Source organism: Dama dama, chromosome 21 (genome assembly GCF_033118175.1).
Source record: "Dama dama isolate Ldn47 chromosome 21, ASM3311817v1, whole genome shotgun sequence".
NCBI classification, from domain to species: Eukaryota; Metazoa; Chordata; class Mammalia; order Artiodactyla; family Cervidae; genus Dama; species Dama dama.
In genome coordinates this window covers 3891875-3911746 of record NC_083701.1, presented here as the reverse complement: position 1 = coordinate 3911746, position 19872 = coordinate 3891875, and the positions used below count along the sequence as shown (strand labels likewise).

At 55.6% G+C, this 19872-nt stretch overlaps 1 pseudogene; it reads right to left on the bottom strand.

The window, feature by feature from the left end:
- Positions 1 to 1777: 1777 nt before the first annotated feature.
- On the bottom strand, positions 1778 to 2174 carry LOC133042253 (cytochrome c oxidase subunit 7A2, mitochondrial-like; annotated as a pseudogene).
- Positions 2175 to 19872: the final 17698 nt, after the last annotated feature.

Below are 19872 nucleotides of genomic sequence, written 5' to 3'. Positions count from 1 at the left end.
GGGCTCAGCGTCTCCCTCCCCCAACAGCAACTCCCCCCACCCCCAACCCAGGGTCGTGCACGGATCTGCCTGCCCTGCTTCTCTTCTGCCTGTCTCTCTGCACAGAAGGCGAGCTCCTGGGGGGTGGGGGGTGAGGGTGCATCTCCAGGCAGGTCTGTGCAGGGGGTGGGGGGTGCGGCTGTGCAGGGGCTCCAGCCCCACGTCTCCCTGCTCCACGCTGTCCGCCTTCCTTTGTAAATTCCCGGCTGTTTCCCTCCTCCCTTCCTCGCACCCCCGCCCTCTCTCAGCTCCCCTTCCTGGCCTCTCCCCTTTTTCTTACTCCAGGCAGAAGGTGAAGGCTGTCCGCTGGGCGCACTCTTGGGAGGACCCCAGTGGTAGTGAAGGGCAGAGGGAAGGTCAACCTGTCCTGAGCTTCCAGCCACAGCCACCCACGGTCCCCAGGATGCTGTGGGCTGGGCTGGCCTCGACCTCACCGAGGCGCCTCCTCCCTCCATCGGTGCACCCCCAGCAGCTCCCTGCCAGCTCAGTGACCCTCTCCTCCTGCCTCAGCCCCCACTTCAGACCTCAGCCCCTGCCAAACGCTCCCACTCCTTCCTTGCACCTGTTACCCAAGCAGCCTCTCCCCTCCAAGCGGTCTGTGGAGGCCGGTGACTCCACTCTTGGGGTGTGACTCCACCCCGCTTCTGCCCCTCCAGGCAGGACCCATGGCTCCTTCCCGGGGGGCTACCTGGAACGCAGGGACCCATCTGGTTCTGAGTCAGAACTTCCACTTTCCAACAACAGAATCAGTCCCTCTCTGCCTCCTGACTCAGGCTCTCAATTGAGTCAGAACGCTGAGGGGAGGCGGGGGGAGTATTCACCTCCATCAGCCACCCCACGTTGGGGTTCACTGCTGTTTCTTTTTCTGTCTCTGTTTATTTTTGTCTGTTTTCGGCGTGGAGAAGGAAGAGGTGCAAGAGGGTAGGCCTGGATCTGGGCGATTTGGGGTGGCAGCGCCTAGATGCACAGTGATCGCGGGGTGACGCCTGTCCCCTTCAAGGGGAGGTAGGGTGCAGCCAGGGCCGCGGGGCCACACAGCCCTCAACAGGGGACTGCGCATGTCCCCCACCCTCCTGTGCTGACTCTGACCTCCAGGCTCAAAAGAGTCAACGCTCCACAGGACGAGGGTGTCCTTAGAGCCCTGGGGAGGGGGCCGCCCGCTGTGGCCTTTGGTGCTCAGGGCCAGGGGTAGTGGGCATCCAGGATTCCCCACCCTTCTGCCTGTCCTTCCGGGCCCCTCTCCAGCTCGCTCCAGCGGAAGCCCGCACTCCCCTTCCTCGGGTATCACTTCCTATGGAGGAAGCCTGCTTTGTCCGCGGAGGTGCACATCCGGCTGGCTGCAGGGAGGCCTCTTGGGGGCTATTGTTTGGCACTTCCTTTTCGGCAGGGGGCCTGGCTTGCAGAACTGCCCAGGGTCTGGACCCTCCCAGAGGCGCCCAGGCGGGGAGTGCACTGTGGAACCAGCCAGTCGGTTAGTCAGTCAACACACAGGCTGGGCACCCTGAGATAACTCTGACTCAGTTCCTGCCCCCATGGAGATAAGGCTGTGATGGAAGACCCTGGAGCGAGATCACTTGGAACCAGTCCAGAACTACTCAGGGGCCTCTTCCCATGTCCACGTCCACAGACTCTCCACACCCACAGAGACCACCAGGGCTGTTGTTGCTTTAATTGTGATAAAATACAAATGACATAGAATTTGCCACTTTAACCATTTTATTTTATTTATTTATTTATTTTCATGGTAAAGGCTGCTTTATTGGTGGCAACTAGTACAAGTCAATAAATATTGATCCCCAAAGAACTCAGTTATGTATCAGATTACTGGTCCACAGGGAGTTGAATGGAATTGAACCAACTGATTGCTGGGAGGATAAACTGAAGTCAGTCCTGCTTCTTGGGAAATGAAGCCACAGCCAGTTCATACATGGCATATGCCGTCCCACCAACTGTAAGAATTATGGTGGCTCTATACAGGAGGGCATCAGCTATCCCACCCTTCAGAAGCACTGGATTCCATCATCCTCCTGAAACAGCTTTTGTTCCTCCGGAACCTTATTTTCAAACTGTCTGCATGAAGCAGTACTTATGGTCCTCTTAGCAATCTGACGGAGAGCCAGAAGATTCCATAGCATCTTGGCTCAGTTACTTCCCACCAACCGCGACAACTGACCGCCAGCAATGAGAACTCCACACGCCGGAACCGGAACTACCCATTTTAACCATTTTGAGTGCCCAGCTCCGCGGCACTGAGCGGGCTCACCTCATGCATCGTCACCAGCCTCCACCTCCAGAACTCTTCCATTTTCCCAAACCGAAGCTCTGTCTCCGTTAAACACTGGCTCCCCACCTTCCACCAACGCCCAGTACCCCCATCCCCTTTCCTGATTCCACGAATTTGTCTGCTCTAGGCACCTCACAGAAGTGGGATCACAAGTATCAGTCCTTGGGTGACTGACTTATCTCACTGAGCATAGTGACCTCAGGGTTCGTCCATTGTTGTAGCAGGCAGCAGAATTTCCCTGCTTTTAAAGGCTGAGTAACATTCCTTTGTATGGACCACCTCTGTTGAGCCCTGGGCACGTGTGTTGTTTCTACCTTTTGGTTATTTTGGATAATGCTGCTGTGAACAAAGGGGTGCATGTAGCTTTGAGACTCTGCTTTCACTTCTCTTAAGTCTGTACCGAGAAGTGGGATTGTTGGAATGGATTGGGAGACAATGACACAGACAAAGATGGAGAAAGACAGACAGACAGACAGACAGATGATGGCCTTTCTGTTGGTCTGGGAGGTGCTGGTGAGAGAATAATTTGAATATTAAAAATAGCTTTGTTTTTACCTTAAGCTGGTAGATTTGGTTGAACCTATTTAAGTAAGTAAATACCTCTTGGGCTTCTCTGCTGGCTCAGATGGTATAGAATCTGCCTGCAATGCATAAGACCTGGGTTCGATCCCTGGGTTGGGAAGAATTCCCTGGAAAAGAGAATGGCAACTCACTCCAGTATTCTTGCCTGGAGAATTCCAGGGACAGAGGAGCTTGGCAGGCCACAGTCTTGGCAGGTCACAAAGAGTTGGACATGACTGAGCAACTAACACTCTACCTCTCTACTTTTAAATACCCCACAGGCTGGTGCAGGAATTAAGTCAAATGTTGACAGCAACATCACAGTGCCTGGCCCGAGAGGGCACCCAACACACTTTTTCTCTTTAATGTTTATTTATTTGGTTGTGTTGGGTCTTAGGATCTAGTTCCCTGACCAGGGATCGAACCTGAGCCCCCTGCATGGGAGCACAGAGTCCCAGCCACTGGGTCACCAGGGGAGTCCCCACATTTGTTTTTTTTCCATTTCTTTCTTGGGCTTCCACTACCTTGAGCATCCAGTCTGTGCCCCCAGGGCCGAGCCAGGGCTGACACACAGTAGGTGCTCAGGCAGTGTCTGTTAAATGAACAGCCAGACCGGCTCCGCTCACGAGGGAGAACAGAGGGGCCCTGGCTGGTCACCTGGAGCGGCCCTGAGCCGGGCCTGGCTTTCCAGCTCTTGCAAGTGCAGCTGCAGAGAGAGGAGAGACAGACAGATGGAGAGAGACAGAGATGGAGAGAGCGGGAAGGAGACGGAGTGAGAAGGGAGGGAAGGAGGGAGGGAGGGAGAGACGGACAGAGGGTGCCCCGTCCCTGTCCCTCCGGACTGCAGGCAGCGGACCAGCGCGTGTCCTCCCAAGCCCCCCTTAGGCAGCCTCGGTGGAAGTTTCCTTGTTTTCCACTCCCTCACCTGTTGAGCCCTGTAAAGGCCTCCTTTAAGTCTTGGGGTGGAAGCAAGCGCCAAATGCTGACATACAAGGTGATGATAACCACGTTTGGTTCAAAGAAAACAACCTAGAGGAGCCTGGCTAGTCCTCAAACCAGCACCAAGTCACTGGGTGTGGACTGGCTTGTGCTTCAGGTTGGTTTGGGCAGCTTCCAAGGGCAGTTCAAGTTGCTTTGGCTTAAGAGACCTGCTCATGCCTCTGTGCGTGTGCATGTGTGTACGTGTGTGTGTACTACGTGTATATACACGCGACAGGTGCATCGTGCGCATGTGTGCTGTGTGTATGTATGTGACGTGTGTGTTGTGTGTGTGTGCTGTGTGAATGTGTGTGGGTTGTGTGTGTATATGTGATGTGTGTGTGTTGCTGTTTGTTCAGAATAATCGACAAGGCTCTGGCCCCACAGCCCTACGGGGACACTGACAATTACTATGTGTCCGGCAGCTTTTTGTCTCCAAATCTTTCCATATTGATTGCCTCATCTGAGCCTCAGAACCCCCACGAGATGTTTTGTAGATGGAGAAACAACTGCTTACAGAGGGAACTCAAGGTCATAGCCCTGGGACAGGGAGGCCGGGACTAGAACGCAGGCTCTAGGAGTCCAAGTCCTTGGCTCCTTCTTCCTCACCCATGCAAACATCCCACCAGCACTCAGCTAAGAAATAAGGGGGCTACCCATGCCGGCAGGATGGGCCTGCCCCTTGAGGGTGGTGGGTAATGTGCACCAGATTCTCTGAAAGGCAATGTACGTTAACTGCGATGGGGTCAGAGCCAACTCCATGTGAGAAGGACACAGAACACAGGATGGGATCTGCCAGGGGAGTCTGGGAAGACTTGCTGGAGGAGGTGTCCCATGAACTGTCTTTGTGCCAACTAAGCGCTTCATCAGCTACATGTACCAGCAACTGACCATAGTGGCTTAAATCAGCAGGGGTTTATCTTTCCTCACAAAACAAGCAGCCTGGAAGGAGGGAGCTCTGGACTGGAGCCGCCCCCACCCAGGATGGCCACGGACGTGGGGCCCCTTGCTTCACACCCTACCATCTTTACAGCATGGCGCTTGTCCACACAACTGCAAGGCAGCAGCTCAGGCTTTGGGTTTGCAGTCCAGGAAGGAAGAAGGGGAGAGGTGAAGGTCAAAAAGCAAAAGGTCAACCAAGTCAGCGCCTCCGAAGCCCCACCGAGCGGCGGCAAGGAGTTTTCCCCCAGGAGGTGGTCCCCAGGAGAGTGTCACTGCTCTCAGTGAGATGGTCAGACGGGGCAGGGGCAGGGGAGGGAGGGAGGGCCCGGAGCAGAGTCTGCAGCCTCCGCTGGCTGCTGGCTGCTGGCCGAGGAGGGCCGGTGCAGGTGGAACAGGTCCCCTGTGGTCGGGGGAGTGAGCATTGCTGTGTAGGCACGTGCACGTGCATGTGTGTCTGGACACACAGTCACACTTGAGTGTGTGAGTGTGAACACGGTTGCCCGCCTGTGAGGATGCGGTGACCGTGACAGGGTGAAAAATGAGCTCCATCGTGGAGTCCTTGTGAGGTTCAGATCCATGTCTTTGGGAGAGCCTCTGACCTCTGTGGGGGTGGCTGGTCTGGGTCTCAGCAGACCAGTCCTCTCTCTGGATGAGAGGAGCCTGAGAGAGAGAGCACGGAGACACTGGGGCGGGGCTGTTAGGATGGGCAGGGAGGAGCCACAGGGTCAGGGCCAACAGTATTCTCAGCCACGTGGCCCCAGGAGGGAGGACCAGGAGCCTTCTCTGCAGGTGGGCTGGGACAGGGAGGCCAACCTGGGACCATCACTGCCTCCTCTGTGCCTGGTTCTCCTAGTGTGTAGAGCACATGCAGAGAAGAAAAAAGACAGAAGGAGGAACGAAGGAAGGATGGGAAGGAAGGAAAGGAGGGAGGAAAGGAGGGAGGGAGGAAAAGTAGTTAAAATAATATCAGACAGGGAATTTCCTGGTGGTCCAGCGGTTAAGACTCCTCACTGACAATGCAGGGGACTAAAGTTTGATCCCTGGTCCGGGAACTAAGATCCCACATGCTGTGTGGTGTGGCCAAAAGATTAAATAATAATAATAATATCAGACAAAAGTTGTGCAGACTTGATTATGTTATCAATATTGGCCTTAAGAGATAACGAGGGGCATTTCAAAATAATACTGGGGTTATTCCATGACCCAAGATTAAGATGTAAAATCTTACATTTTCACTCACTTGATAACATAGCCTCAAGAGACATAAAGAAAAAACTGGCACCCTAAGCTTAAGGATTAGGATATAGGATTAGAGGAGCCAGCAACTAATTGCCAGGAGGTTAACAGAGGCTTCACTGAGGAGGAGGGGTTTCAGCTGGGTCCTCAAGGCTGAGCAGGAGTTTTCTAGGTGGACTTACAGCAGGAGTAATAAGGACTATGTCCTGAATCCTTTACTTACACAACTTCGCTCAACTCCTACGACAATGCTATGATGTGGGCTTGTTAAATTCCCAGCATTTAAATGAGGATGCTGAGGTAGTTTGACTAAGATGATGAAGCCAGTGAGTGATGAATCCAGGGTTTGGACTGAGATCCGTCTGCTTCCAGAGCTGGGTGCTTTACCTGGAGGCCACCCTGTCTCATGCGTAAGAAGCGGCATGTTTGCTTGTTTTAATCACTTGTTTGACTTGTGTCTGAAGTATTTATTTGAGGAAGACAATTGAGCGGCCTCGATTGGGTTATCAACTGTAAAGAAATTCTCCAAAACTTCGAGCTGTAATAGATAACTTCTTACCCGAGACAGGGGCAAAACACACACCTCCCAAAATACGGATATGCCTAACGCCAACTAGTGGCAGCATATATAATTGCAAGGAAAGCGCGTGAGAACAGTTTTTCCCCCGTGTAGTAACCACAAACCTCAATAGAGAGACGGTAGACGTTGGAACCTGGCATCAAGTTGTTCAGTAAATATGAAGAGATCATTGACAAGTTGTCTGCCACTGGTCTTGTTTCACAGTCCCCATGATTTCTTTTTTCCTTATTTTAAAAGTAAGTTGTTTTCTTTTAGAAATTAAAGGAGGGGGGAAAAAAAGAAATAGCAATCATCCATCATCTCAGTACTCAGTTTCCACTATTAATTCTGGTTGACAAGTTTGACAAGTTTCCTTCCCATCTCTCTTTTTAAGGAAAAAAAAGTCACATTAAAAAATAAGTGACAGCTGTTCATTATAAAGAAATTAAAACACACTGTAAATCCCAAAGACAAATAAAAAACCAACCCAAATCCAACCAGCTGAAAGTAACCATTAGAAGGGACTTCCCTGGGGGTCCAGTGCCTAAGACTCCTTGTTTCCACTGCAAGCGGCACGGCTTTGACCCCTTGTCAGGGAGCTAGTACCCTGAGTGCTGCGTGGCATGGGCAAAAAAAAAAAACCCATTAACATTAGATGAACATCATTTTGAACAACTCCACAAATACACAAAAACCAGAAGGGTGAGTAAGGGAGAGATGGGTGGAAATGACTTTATAAAACCAGAAGACTCATATCTTGGGTTCTATTTTTAATCTAATTTTACTTCACTTGAACAGAAGAAAAAGAAAAGGGAGTTCATAGAATTGCTGAATTCATATAAATATTCCTTCTATAGAAGAGATATTTTCCCTTAAACATCCCTCTGAATTTAAGAAAGGAAATTGTGGAGTTATTAAAAGGTTGAAGTCCTTTATGACATCTTTCAAGGTCATATTTCTATTTCTATTTGTATAGACTCACTGCTTGCTGTAAAAGATGAGCTAACTGGGCCAGGCACATGGGTACCAGCACGCAGTTCTGAAGATCATGAAGTCCTTGTGTGTGCCAGTTGGGAGACGTGGGTGGTGGACTCTCTCCCCAGCGCTCTCCCTCTGTCCTGGCCACCCTGATCCCACCCCCAGGACCAGTCCCAACCCCCGTCTCCCCAGGATCCAGAGCTACAGAGCAAGTGGGCCTCTGGATCCTTCTCCCAGAGCCCCTTCCACACTCCCACCCCAACCCAAATACCTTGGTTTTCATCTGTTTCAAGGGGGTTGAAAGCAGTTGGAAAACCACTCCTCTGGGCTAGCACACAGGCCTTGCAGCTTTGCGTGGTCCCTGAGTTTCAGACAGCAGAGACCTTTCTGCCTAAGCCCACGTAGCTCATTAAGAAGTGGAAGAGTATGTCTGTAATCACGGTGTAATTACCTTGCCTCCTAATTGGTAGCAGACACAGGCCTGCGGGTATGGAAACTCCCCAGTGAGCTGGCTCCAAGCAGATGAGGCAGAAGGTGCAGGTGGCCAGGAGAGTGTGGAGGCTGAAGGAAGGGGGCGAGCTTTGCTGGGGCTCCTCTCAAGGTCTGGAGCGGGACATGTCCCTCCGCTCAAGGTCTTGAGCCCAGGTCCTTACGCTCAAGATCTCTGGTTCCGTGGGAGGTGTCCGCTCAAAGCTGTCTCTGCTGTGAAGCCCTCCCTGACTACCCCCACAGGCACATCTTGCACCGCGTTCTTCGTCAGAACCAGTTGCCTTATTTTGTGGTTTGTGGTCCTCGTGCTTGTCTCTCCATTAGACCAGTGACTTCTAGGGGGCGGAGGCCTAACACAGAATCGTGAAAGAATAAATGGTGGAAGGAATAAATGCATGGCCGCCTTTGAGTCTGGGGCCTAGCTTGGGGGATGCACTTCCACGAGAGGTGGAGGGTGGGGGGAAGGCAGCCTCTCTGGGGCTTTGTCATGACTGTCTCAAGACGCAGAAGCTTTCAGGAGAGGCAGACACCTTGGGGTCATCGGATGTTCATTTTCTTCTCATCCCTGGTGGCTCAGACGGTAAAGAATCTGCCTGCAATGCAGGAGACCGGGGTTCAATCCCTGGGTGGGGAAGATCCCCTGGAGAAGGGAATAGCAACCCACTTCAGTATCCTTGCCCAGAGAATCCCATAGACATAGAAGCTTGGCGGGCTACAGTCCATGAGGTCGCAAAGGGTCAGACATGACTGAGTGACTAACACTTTCACTTTTTCTTTTCAATAATAATAGTAATAATGATATATTCTTGGTAAAATTCAGATAGTCATAGAACTGTGCAAAGTGAGTACTATATACTGTCCTTTCCTCCCAACCCTGGTTCCAGTTCTGTCTTCAGAGGCGACCTCTGCTGGACCTATTTGTCTTCAGTGGAAAGTCTGGGGAGACTGATGGGTCTGACCAGTTCTGCTCCCCACTTGAGATGGGCCCAGCTTGCAAGAGGGGCTCCAAGGTGCACACATAACACTGTTTGCCTTGGCCCACGTGTCCCTCTTAGCGCTGGCCGGTGCCACGGCCAAGGGCTTCTGCACATAACCTGCTCCTCCTCTCCAGGTGGCTGGCGCAGAGTCTGCTCGTGGCCAGGGACCTTGCCTCCCTGACCCTTGGTCTCGTCATCTGTAACTCCTCAAACTAACTGCCGGGGTGGTTGTGGGGGCTGAGAGGCACTGGGTATTAACACTCAGCTCAGACCTTGATAAATATCCACCTTTTACTCCCTTTTTCCACCTCAAGCCCGCCTGCGACCTATGATGGGCTTGGGAGTAGCAGGCCTGCTTGTGCTTCAAGTCTCGAGGTATTGACGAATGCATGCCTTTACAGAAGCCTTCCGAACCCAGCAACGGTCTCAGTTCAGTTCAGTTCAGTGGTTCAGTCCTGTCAGGCTCTTTGCAACCCCATGGACTGCAGCACACCAGGCCTCCCTGTCCATCACCAACTCCCGGAGCTTGCTCAGACTTGGGTCCATCGAGTCGGTGATGCCATCCAACCATGGCAACAGTCTACCACCTGTTGATTCCACCCTGGACCTTCAGGGAGCAGAGCCCAATGAGCTGGGACCAGGGAGGAAGCTGTCGTCGGACACAGAGGGGTGAGATCTGTGCTGGGAAGTGTGAGGGGCAAAGGTGAGCAGAAGCAGCCTGCCTGGGTGAGCCCGTGTGAACGTGGGAGGGTGACCTGATGGACTTACACCTCCCCGTCTCCCCTGCCTCTTTCCTGCCTCCCTCCCTCCCTCCCTCCCTTCTTTCCCAGCTTGTGCCTTCACTGAGCATCTGCCTGGCCCAGGGGCTGGAGGTTCAGGAAAAGGCCGACTTGGAAGTTTGTATCCCTAAGACCTCCCAGCCCCAGGGGAGCGTCAGGTCCATGTGCAACAGGGAAATGGCTGTGATGAAGGCGGGTGTGGCAGGCAGGAGCCCCGAGACTCAGGGAAGCCAGGATGAGGAAGGGCGTTGCAGGTGGAGGGAACTGCAGGCACAGAGGCCGGATCAAGCCCGCCTGGCCTGCAAACTGCCCACGGCTCTTCCCTGTGAGCGGGGGTGGGGAGTCCGGCCAGTCTGGTGGGGGCGGTTAGGGGGCTTGTCTGGAGCCCTTGGTCCGGGAAGGGCTGGGCGGGAGTCCTGTGACTCACGTCCGGGACCCTCCGCTTCCTTGACCTCCCGTGCTCCCTGGCTGCTTGGGGAGGAAGTAGCCAGGCCTCAGCTGACAGAAGGAGGCTTTGATGTTGGAGAAGGGAATGAGGAAGGAGGGGCTGGGGTGAAGTTCTGGAAGCGTTTCAGGAATCTGCTCCTCCTCTGACACCATGGCAACCAGGCGCAGCTGGGGGAGCTGCCTGCGGGGCTGGGAGCCTTGGAGCTGCTTGGATGGGGGAGAGCTGGGCTTGGGGGGCGAAGACCTCTTGCTCTCACTCCTGGCCCACCCAGCCCAGGGAGAGGGAGAGGGCAGCTCTTGGGGCTGGGCATGGCGCTCCCCTTGTCTGAGCCTCAGTTTGGGGGTCTGTAATATGGGGGTAACAATGCAGTATCCAGCCCAGGTCCTCTGGGAAGCAGACACCCCAGCCGGGTTAATTAGGGGAGCACCCCGAGCGGCCCTTCCCCTCCCTGAATCTCAATGTTGGGGGGGGGCGCATCGCCATCAGGGAGACGTGGTCACACAGAGGTGGCCAGGGCTGCCCGGTCTCCACACCAGCTGGGCTCATCTCTGAGGACCAGGAGCCCAGGGGAGACGGGGCCGTGGCTTGAAGGGAGCGCTGGGGTTCAGAGAGGGCAGGCGGGTCCCGGTCATCCACCCACAGTTGGAGGTCTGAGTGGGGGTCTCCTGGCTGCCCCACTGCCCAGATCCGCCCCCCTGGCCAGAGTACCAGGACTTGCTGTTTCCAGAACTCAGGCAAAGTGGCTGAGGAGATGGGAGAGGGGTGAGCCCTGTGTCTGTCCCAGGGCTGCTGAACGAATGCCTGAGACTGACTTGAAAACCCAGAAACTCCTCCTTTGGAGGCTGGAATCTGAACTCAAGGTGCCAGCAGGACCCAGTTCTCTCCAGAAGCTCCCAGGGGACGGTCCTTCCCGCCCCTCCCTGCTCTGGTAGCTCCCCAGGTCCCCGTGGCTGAGGCCGCCTCACTCGAGTCGCCGCCTCCGTCCTCACGTCCTCATGTCCTCACGTGGCCTCCTCCCGCATCTCTGTCCCTCCCCTTTTTACAAGGACACCGGTCCCTGCATCCGGCTCCCGCCCAACCCCATCTGACCTCACCTTAACCACTGACATCTGCCAAGGCTGTTTCCAAGTACAGTCACATGATCATGAATTGTGGGGGCACACTCTTCAACCCACTACAAGCCTCATTTGGGCAGCATGGATGGGAGCCCCAGGCCAGTGTGAAGCCAGGGTCCTGAGGAGGGGCCTTCGGGGTGATGATCAGGGGTCCCAGAAGGTGGGCTGGAGTCTGCTTTTTCAGGTGTCAGTGAGTCAATGTGTTTATGAGTGGAAAGAACTGGCAGACAGAAGGTGGGACTGAGCCAGGAGGGTCCCTGTCCCCACCTCTCCCCACCTCCCCACCCTGCCACACACACTCGCACACACTCACGCACACATGCACACACATACACATGCACACACATGTACACACACACACGAGGCACACAGGGCAGTGTCATTTCCCATTTTGCCCGCTGTGGCCTAGGACCTCCCTCCTGCTGTCCCTGGAGGCTCCTCCCAGGCCCCAGTGAGTGACCCTGAGGCCCAGCGTGACCCTGGGCCCCAGAAATGCAGGTGCCTCCGCTGGACAGGGGGTGGGTGACAAGGGGTGTTGCCTCCTCAGTGAGAAAGGGTAACACTGTGAGGGGTTGGAGGCTCCGCAGGGGCACTGGGGGCGACTCCAGTCCCGGAGCAGCGCTGCTCCAGGAGGGATGAGGGACGCGTGAAGAAGCTGGGCCCCCTGAAGGCTGAGCAGGCAGAGCCCCGGGTGCAGCCCCTGGCCCTGAGGCGCCCCGGGGCCCCTCTGTGAGCCTGGCTCAGGGGAATCTGGCTTCCTGGTCCCCACCAGCTCTGCACACACACTTACTCACACACTCACCTGCACATGTAGATGCCCTCTTACACTTACGCTCACATATAACGCTTACACATGCAACCACACACATTCACACTGACCACTCCCTGGGGTCATTCAGCCAGACCTGCCGGCAGCAAGTACCGAAAAAGCCCCTTCTCAGAGGCCCAGCCTCCCCTCCACTGCCCCTCCCCTCCCCCTCCTACTGCCCTTCCCCTCCCCCACAGCCCCCCAGTCCCTCCCCAGCCCTACCCCGCAACCCCTCCCCTCCCCTCCCCTCCCCTCCCCTCCCCTCCCCCAGCCCCTTCCCTAGCCCCTCCTGCTCTCCTCCCCTTCTGCATCCGGGCCTCTCCTGCCCTCCCGCCCTCCTCCTGCCCCAGTTTCCGGGTCTTCCCAGTGGAACTCTGAGAACAGGCAGCTCCCGGCCCACCCCACTGCCTCCTTTCCTCCTCCTTTTCCAGGAAGGTCTGGGAAGGAGGCGGAATGAGGCAGGTAGGGCCCCCGTGAAGCCGGGCGGACGTGGGCTGCACACAGTAGGACCACAGGAGTCCAGCTCCCGGCTGCCAGGCCCCTCCCAGACCAAGTTCATTTGGGGAGGTCTGGGGCACCCCAGGTTGTCACCTGGCTTCCCACAGCCTCCCCACACCCAGCGCCCCCTGCACAGCGGGCCCTCCCCTGGCCCCGGGCCCCCATCCCCGTCAGCGCTATTCTGACAGCAGCCCCTACCAGGGCCCACCGCTCAGCCCCCAGCGCTCCGTCTGGGTCCTGAGACGCTCTCCTTGGTTCCTGTGCAGGAAGGCGGTGGCCAGGGCTGGGCGGCCTACGAAATCCAGACCAGGGTACCGCTCCCCACCCACCCGGAGCTGCACTGTCCTAGCAAAGGGGTACTCCGGCCCCTGACCGCCGGAGCAGGGGGCCTGTGTGTAGGCCTTAACCACTGACAGTTTGGCGATATTGGGGTGCTGGGTCAGAGCAGGCCTCGGCCTGGGCCCGGCAAGGGGAGCCCCTCCCTCACCCTGGCACCTAGGAGTCTGCCCTATGTCCCGCCCTGTCCCCCCAGCTGGTGGCCTTGGTGGGGCCAAACTCTGGTGAGGTGGGGGCCTCGCGTGGAGACCGCCCCCCTTCCCTCTCCATCTGTGGCTCAGATGAGGAAGGACCATTATTTATTCTTTGGCTTCCGCTTGCCTGCTGCTCTGGCAGATTTTTTTTTTTTTTTTACCTTGAAAAGAAGATCGATGCTGGATCCTGCACAAACCACCCAGCTGATGTCCTGCACTGACTGAGCAGAGCTGGCGCGCGGTGGGGCTGACAGCCGGCTCCCTGGAGGAGCCACAGCTCCTGCGGGGAGGGAGAGGGCGGGATCCGCAGACGAGAGGGTCCCCATGCCTTCTGCTCCCCGATCTCATTCCCAGGGCCGGCTGCCTCCTACCCCTGGAGGTCCCCCTGCGGCCTCTCACTAAGTTGCCCTTGGCCGACCTCTGTCTCTGGTCACCAAGAGAGGCCTGACCAAGGAGCCTGCCGACGGCAGCTGGAGGGTCCAGCGGCTTCTCTGTCCCCCACCTGGACGGCACTGGCCTTTTCACTGGTCCTCCTGTCTCCTCTCTGGCCCCCTCCAGTCCCTCTCTACCCCGAGGCCACAGGGAAGGTTCCAAGCCCAGCCCTGACCTCTTCACCCCGCTGTGTTCAGCCCTCCAGCGGTTCTCTGTGACTGGCAGCCTCTGCATGCCCCCTCCGGAGCCTCCCCCTGGGGCAGCAATTCTGAATGACGTGCCCCTCTGCCCACGCTTTCATGCCTCTGCGCCTCCGTTCATGCGGTTCCCTCTGATGGAACACCTTTCCTGTCCTCCTCACCTCCTTGCCTGTCATCAGCGCCTGTCCGAGAAGCCGGGGCCACTCCTACAGGGTATAAGGCAGGACGGTGAGCGTGTGGGTGCCGCCACACCACCTGTGTGCTCACCCCAGCTCTGTCCCTTACTGCGTGATCTCAGGCAAGCTCCTACACCTGCGTCTTGGCTCCTCATGGATACGTGCGAGGATGACTGCTCCCACGGGCTGCCAGGCGGCTGCAGTGAGAGGCGTGTGTCGGCATGTGGGCAGCTCTGCAGAGCACCAGGTGTTGTTACCATCAGAGCCTGTGGCCTGATGCCCCTGGGAGATGATGGCCCCAACAGCGACCCCCTGGAGGCAGACCCTCGCCTCCCCCAGCACTGTACTCAGAGCCTGGACCTGAGGCCAGCAGCACCCCAGAGCTCAACTGGGACCTGTCCACACGTGGCAAGGCGGGACGGGCCTCCCAGGGCAGCGCAGTGACCGCCTGACTCCAAACCAGTTTTCAGCCTCCCATCCCCTCCCCACCCCCAACGGTAATGTTGCGGTTTCCACCCCCACAGCCCACCCGGCTCCAGTCTCTCCTGCTGCAGCAGGGACCGGCGCCCCCTGGTGGCCAGTGCTCCTTACTGCAGAAGGTTTTCACAAATGAATAAGGACTTCGGCCAGATACCCTCATTTCACAGGTAAGAACCAGGCTTTAGAGCGGCCAGCTCACTCAGTTGGAAAGTGGCAGAGCCTGGGTTTGGAATCAGGACTGATGCCTCAGCTGATATGCAGGGTTCCTGTTTTTGCTTCTCCAGGAGGCTCTGAGTCCCTCTGCCTTCCCTGTGTGCTAAGTCTCTCCAGTCGTGTCTGACTCTCTGCGACCCTATGGACTGTAGCCCACCAGGCTCCTCTGTCCATGGGATTCTCCAGGCAAGAATACTGGAGTTCACTGCCATTTCTTCCTTCAGGTATCTTCCTGACCCAGGGATTGAAGCTGCATCTCTTACGTCTCCTGCATTGGCAGGCAGATTCTTTACCGCTAGTGCTGCCTGGGGAACCCTCTGGCCACCCTTCCTCTTGCCAAATGTGCCCATCCCCAAGGCCCCACCTGAGTCACACCCCTGGGCTGGCTGTGCACAAACTCAGGCCGATCCAGGGCTGCTAGGAGCTCCTGGGGAGTGGGGGTCAGTGCAGCCAGAGATAAATGAGGTGCTGTCCTGCTTCTGAGGCCACACTCTGGTGAACAAGTTGGGGCAAAAGTCACTCAATATGCTGGCCGAATGAATACATGGCTAAGTAAGTGTACTCAGCGACTGGCACACAGCTGCCGTTTTTTCAGTTAGAAAACTCTTACTCATCTGTCAAATCCCTGTTCAGGGTTAGCTCTTCCAGGAAGGAAGCCTCTTCTGAAACCCTTCGTGTAGGTCACCGAGCGCACTTCACTCTAGGGGAAGACACTGCAAACAAAGTGCTATGGGGGACAGTCACTTGCAGAAACAGCAGTGGAGGAGGAGGGCTGAGGATGCTCAGGGGAGGCTTCTTGGAGGAGGAGGTGGGTTTTGGAACTAACCTGGAAGGGGGAGTACTGGGAAGGGGGACATATTGGAGGGTGGAGATGCTGTGGAGGGGACTGGGTAAGGGTACTGCTTACCTCGGGTTGCCCTCAAAATGCCACAAACCAGGTGGCTTAGGACAACAGCAATATTGAGTCTGAAACCAAGGTGTTGGCTGTTTTCTCTCTGAAGGCTCTGGGAGAGGATCCTTCCTTGCCTCCTCTCAGCTCCTGCCTGCTGCCAGCGACCCTTGGTGTTCCTGCCTTGGAGACATCACTCCACCTTCTCTCTCCTCCCTGCGTGCCTGTGTCCAAATCCCCCTTATAAGGACAAATCCACCTCCTAGGGTCCACCTAATTCCAGTCTGTGTGTGTGCTCAGTCACTCCATCATGTCAGACTCTCTGTGGCCCCATGGACTGTAACCCACCATCTGCAAAGACCCTACTTCCAAAGAAGGTCACATTCAAGGTACCAGGGGTAGGACTTGAATGTATCTTTTGGGGGGAGGGGACACAATTGGACCCGTTACAGTAAGTGAAGATGTCGAGGTTGGGGAGACTAGTTGACATGTGAGAAGAGTGGGGGTCAGATTGGGGAGTAGGTGAGTGAAGATGCTGGAGATGTTTGGGGGTCATCACAGAGGGCCTGATGCCCTGGGGCTGAGGCACTGGGGGGATGGGGTCAGCTAGGAGCCTGGAGAGGTCAGACGGGGTTGGAGCAGCCCCAGGGCTTAAGCCCTGACTCTGGCGGGCTTCAAGCTCATCGGTCACTTGTGTCTCCTCATTTAACCCTCATGACGGCCCCCTAGGTGGCTGTTGTTAGGCTCCAGTTTACAGAGAATGGGGCTTCTCCAGTGGCTCAGTGGTAAAGAAGCCACTTGCAGTGCAGGAACCACAGGAGACCTGGGTTCAATCTCTGGGTCAGGAAGATCCCCTGGAGAAGGAAATGGCAACCAATGCCAGTCTTCTTGCCAGGAAAATCCCATGGACAGAGGAGCCTGGAAGGCTACATACAGTCCATAGGGCTGCAAAGAATCGGACATGACTGCAGTGATTTGGCATGCACGCATGTACAGAGGAGGAAAGCTCACGGGCCCGCACCTAGAAGTGCTAAACTAGGTTTGAACGCGCCGAAACTCCAGGCCAGTGTGCTGTGTCATACAACTGCCCGGAAAAGGTTAGGATTTCACTTTTGATTTGAGGACCTGTATCCTTCCACAGCCTTTGCTTCTCCTTGGTTCACGGACCTGAAGATGTCGTTGGAGACAATGGCCTCTTTGAGTTCATATCCCATGACTTGGTTTATACACCTCAGAGGTGTCCCACGTGGTCGGTTTATTGTAAGCCTGCTTTGTGGGCATTGGTTTTGTCTGGCTGACTGAATTTTGAAGGAGATTCAACAAAATCAGCAGCAGCTCTGGTCCTTGGCAGTGAGGGAGCCGGCTGGGCCCCTGCACACACCAACTCGTTTAAACCTCCCAGAGCTGCCCAAGGTCGGAGGACCAGCTCCTGGTTCCAGGTGACAGAGCTGTGCGCCAGGGTCGGTGTGATGCCAGGTCCATGCTCATGGTCCGCATCCCTACAGACGACCTCTGACCAGCTGAGCCCGGCCGGGCAGAGGACAGTCCCAATCCCCTCCTGCGAGGATCCAGGAGAGCTGCTCTGTCTGTGAAGCCCTCCATATCCCTCGACTTCACCGTGGAAAGCGGTATGGGAATTCTTCAAAAAATTAAATGTAGATCTACAGACCCCCCTTCTGAATATACACCCAAAATCATTAAAAGCGGGGACTCAATCAGATGCCTGTACACCTGTTGATAGCATCGTTATTCACGATGGCCCACAGGTGGAGACAACCTGTGTATCCATGGAGCAATGAATGGATAAACACAGGGGATCCACACACACTAGGAGATGTTACTAATATTCAGTCTTTAAAAGACAAGTTCTGGCACATGCTACAGCCTGGATGAACCTTGAGGGCAGTATGCTCAGTGAGATAAGCCGGTCACAAAAGGCCAAATGCTGCAGGATCCCACTCACATGAGGGACCTAGTGTGGTTGTTCATGGAGACAGAAAGCAGGCTGGCGGGGGCCGGGGGTGGGATGCGGTGGGGCTGGGGAGCTAGTGCTTTACAGGGACAGAGTTCCAGTTTGGGAAGAGGGAAAGTTTCTGGAGCAGGATATGATGAGGGTTGCAGAGCATGTGGATATCCTTTTTAAAGTAACAATAAGAATATACTTAATGCCATTGAGATGGATACTTAGACATGGTTAAAATAGTACAGTTTGTGTTATGTGGGCTTCCCTTGTGGCTCAGCTGGTAAAGAATCCACCTGCAGTGAGGGAGACCTGGGTTCGATCCCTGGGTTGGGAAGATCCCCTGGAGAAGAGAAAGGCTACCCACTCCAGTATTCTGGCCTAGAGAATTCCATGGGCTGTATAGTCCATGGGGTTGCAAAGAGTCAGACATGACTGAGCGACTCTCATTTTTTTGTGTTATGTATATTTTGCTGCAATCATAATGAAAAAAAGATCCACGGGTTTCAAAACCCCATCTGAGGCTGACTTTTCCTGAGGCTTGCAACGGTGAACCAAGCCTCTCACCTGCAGAGTGGGAAGGTCCCCAGGGCCGACCTGGGCCATTACTTGGAGCCCTGACCTTGGGGTAATGACCGAGAGGTAAAGGAGATCAAAGCCTTCCTCCCAGGCCTTGGTGGGAGGCGGGGGGCGGATGTAACTCACCCCCAGGGTTATGAGCATCATTCACCTTCTGGAGTCCCCTCCTGGGACCTCCCCTGAGAGCACTCTGCCTGGCCCCACCCCCTGGCTGTTGGCCCCCACGCCCGCATCCAGGGGGCACTGCTGGGTACAGGAGCCAAGACCTCCAGCGCAGCTGCTTGGCATGACGTTATTTCCATTGTGCTGACCTGACTCTGCTTATTCATTCGATGAAAACCGTGCACACATGTCATCTCCATCACGCGGCCCGTGTGCCTGTGTACATGCTTTCCTAGAAGCGGGATGGCAGGGTCAGAGGGGACTGAAAGTTGGGCTGTGGGGCTCAGAGCTGAACGACCCCCAGATTCACGCAGCCGGGCTCTTCTCCCCAATCCCACCAGGGGGCGCAGCCTCCCACCGTAGGAACGGTGGGGGGGGGGCGGGGGGGGGCGGGGGGAGCGGGGGCTGGGCGGGGAGGTGGGCCGGGCTTCTCAGAGCTGGAGAGACGCGCTTGGTCCCATTCTTTTGTGCGCGCCTGTCTTGGGGCGACAGGTCTCGGTACAAGGTTCGAGTCCAAGAGCTGTCCCTCCTCAACACCCTTCCGACCTGGACCCTCCCCTGGTCTACTGGGCAAGATGGGGGCCGAGTCCTCCCGCCACCCCAGGAGGGCCAAACCCAGGGTCTGGGCTCTCTGGGTAGTCCTCATCCCATCCCTTTTATTCCTCCTGACTTGTCGGCCTGTTTTAAATTTGCTATTTAGTGCTGCTCTAAGTAAAGAAAAGTTAAAAACTTACATCGTTGGCATTTTGAATAAATACCAATAAAATCAATGATGCCAGTAACACAAAGTCTGGAATTTTTTGCTGTTCGTCTGTGGTGTGCTGTGCGCACTGTGTAGTGCAAAGTGTTTGACTTGTACATGGGCTCGTCAGAGTCACACCGTTTGTGCTGGTCTGTGTGCAGATGTACTTCATTTTCACCAGAAGTGCACAGAACTCACTCCACCGCTTCTCTTGGCAGGTACAGGTCCTACTCCCAGGTGGATGGATGGAAGGTGGTCAGGTGGGTGCATGGATGGATGGATGCTGGAGACGAGCGGATGGATGGGCAGATGGTGAGTGCACCAGAACTCTGCTCAGACACCAAACGCACACAGGGAAGGAGGCACCGGAAATAAGCGTCCTGCTGGGGCATCGCCTGCTCCTGTGCCCCTTGCATCGTCCCATCAGACTTCACTCATGAAACACCAGGTGCGGGGTGTGGGGCCAGTGTGACTGGGCACACTACTGCATCTCCATGAGACTGGTCCTGTCCCGAAATGTCCAAGAGGAGAAACTAAACATATCCTTATACAGAGGGTGCTGGGACTCAGTGGAGGGGTCCACAGAGGGATAAACATGTGGGAGTTGATGACGTAGATTCAGTGACAGACTCCAGAGAAGTAGGAAGGGTCTGCGCTTGAAGTCAGACCCTTGCCAGCTCTGCCACTGACAAGCTCATAGAGGCAACTCTCAGCTGTCCATTCATCTACCCTCCATCAACCAAGTCACCCTTCCCTACCTATCCGTCTACCGACTCATCCGTCACCCTTCCATCCACCTGTCTATCTACCTTTGCGTC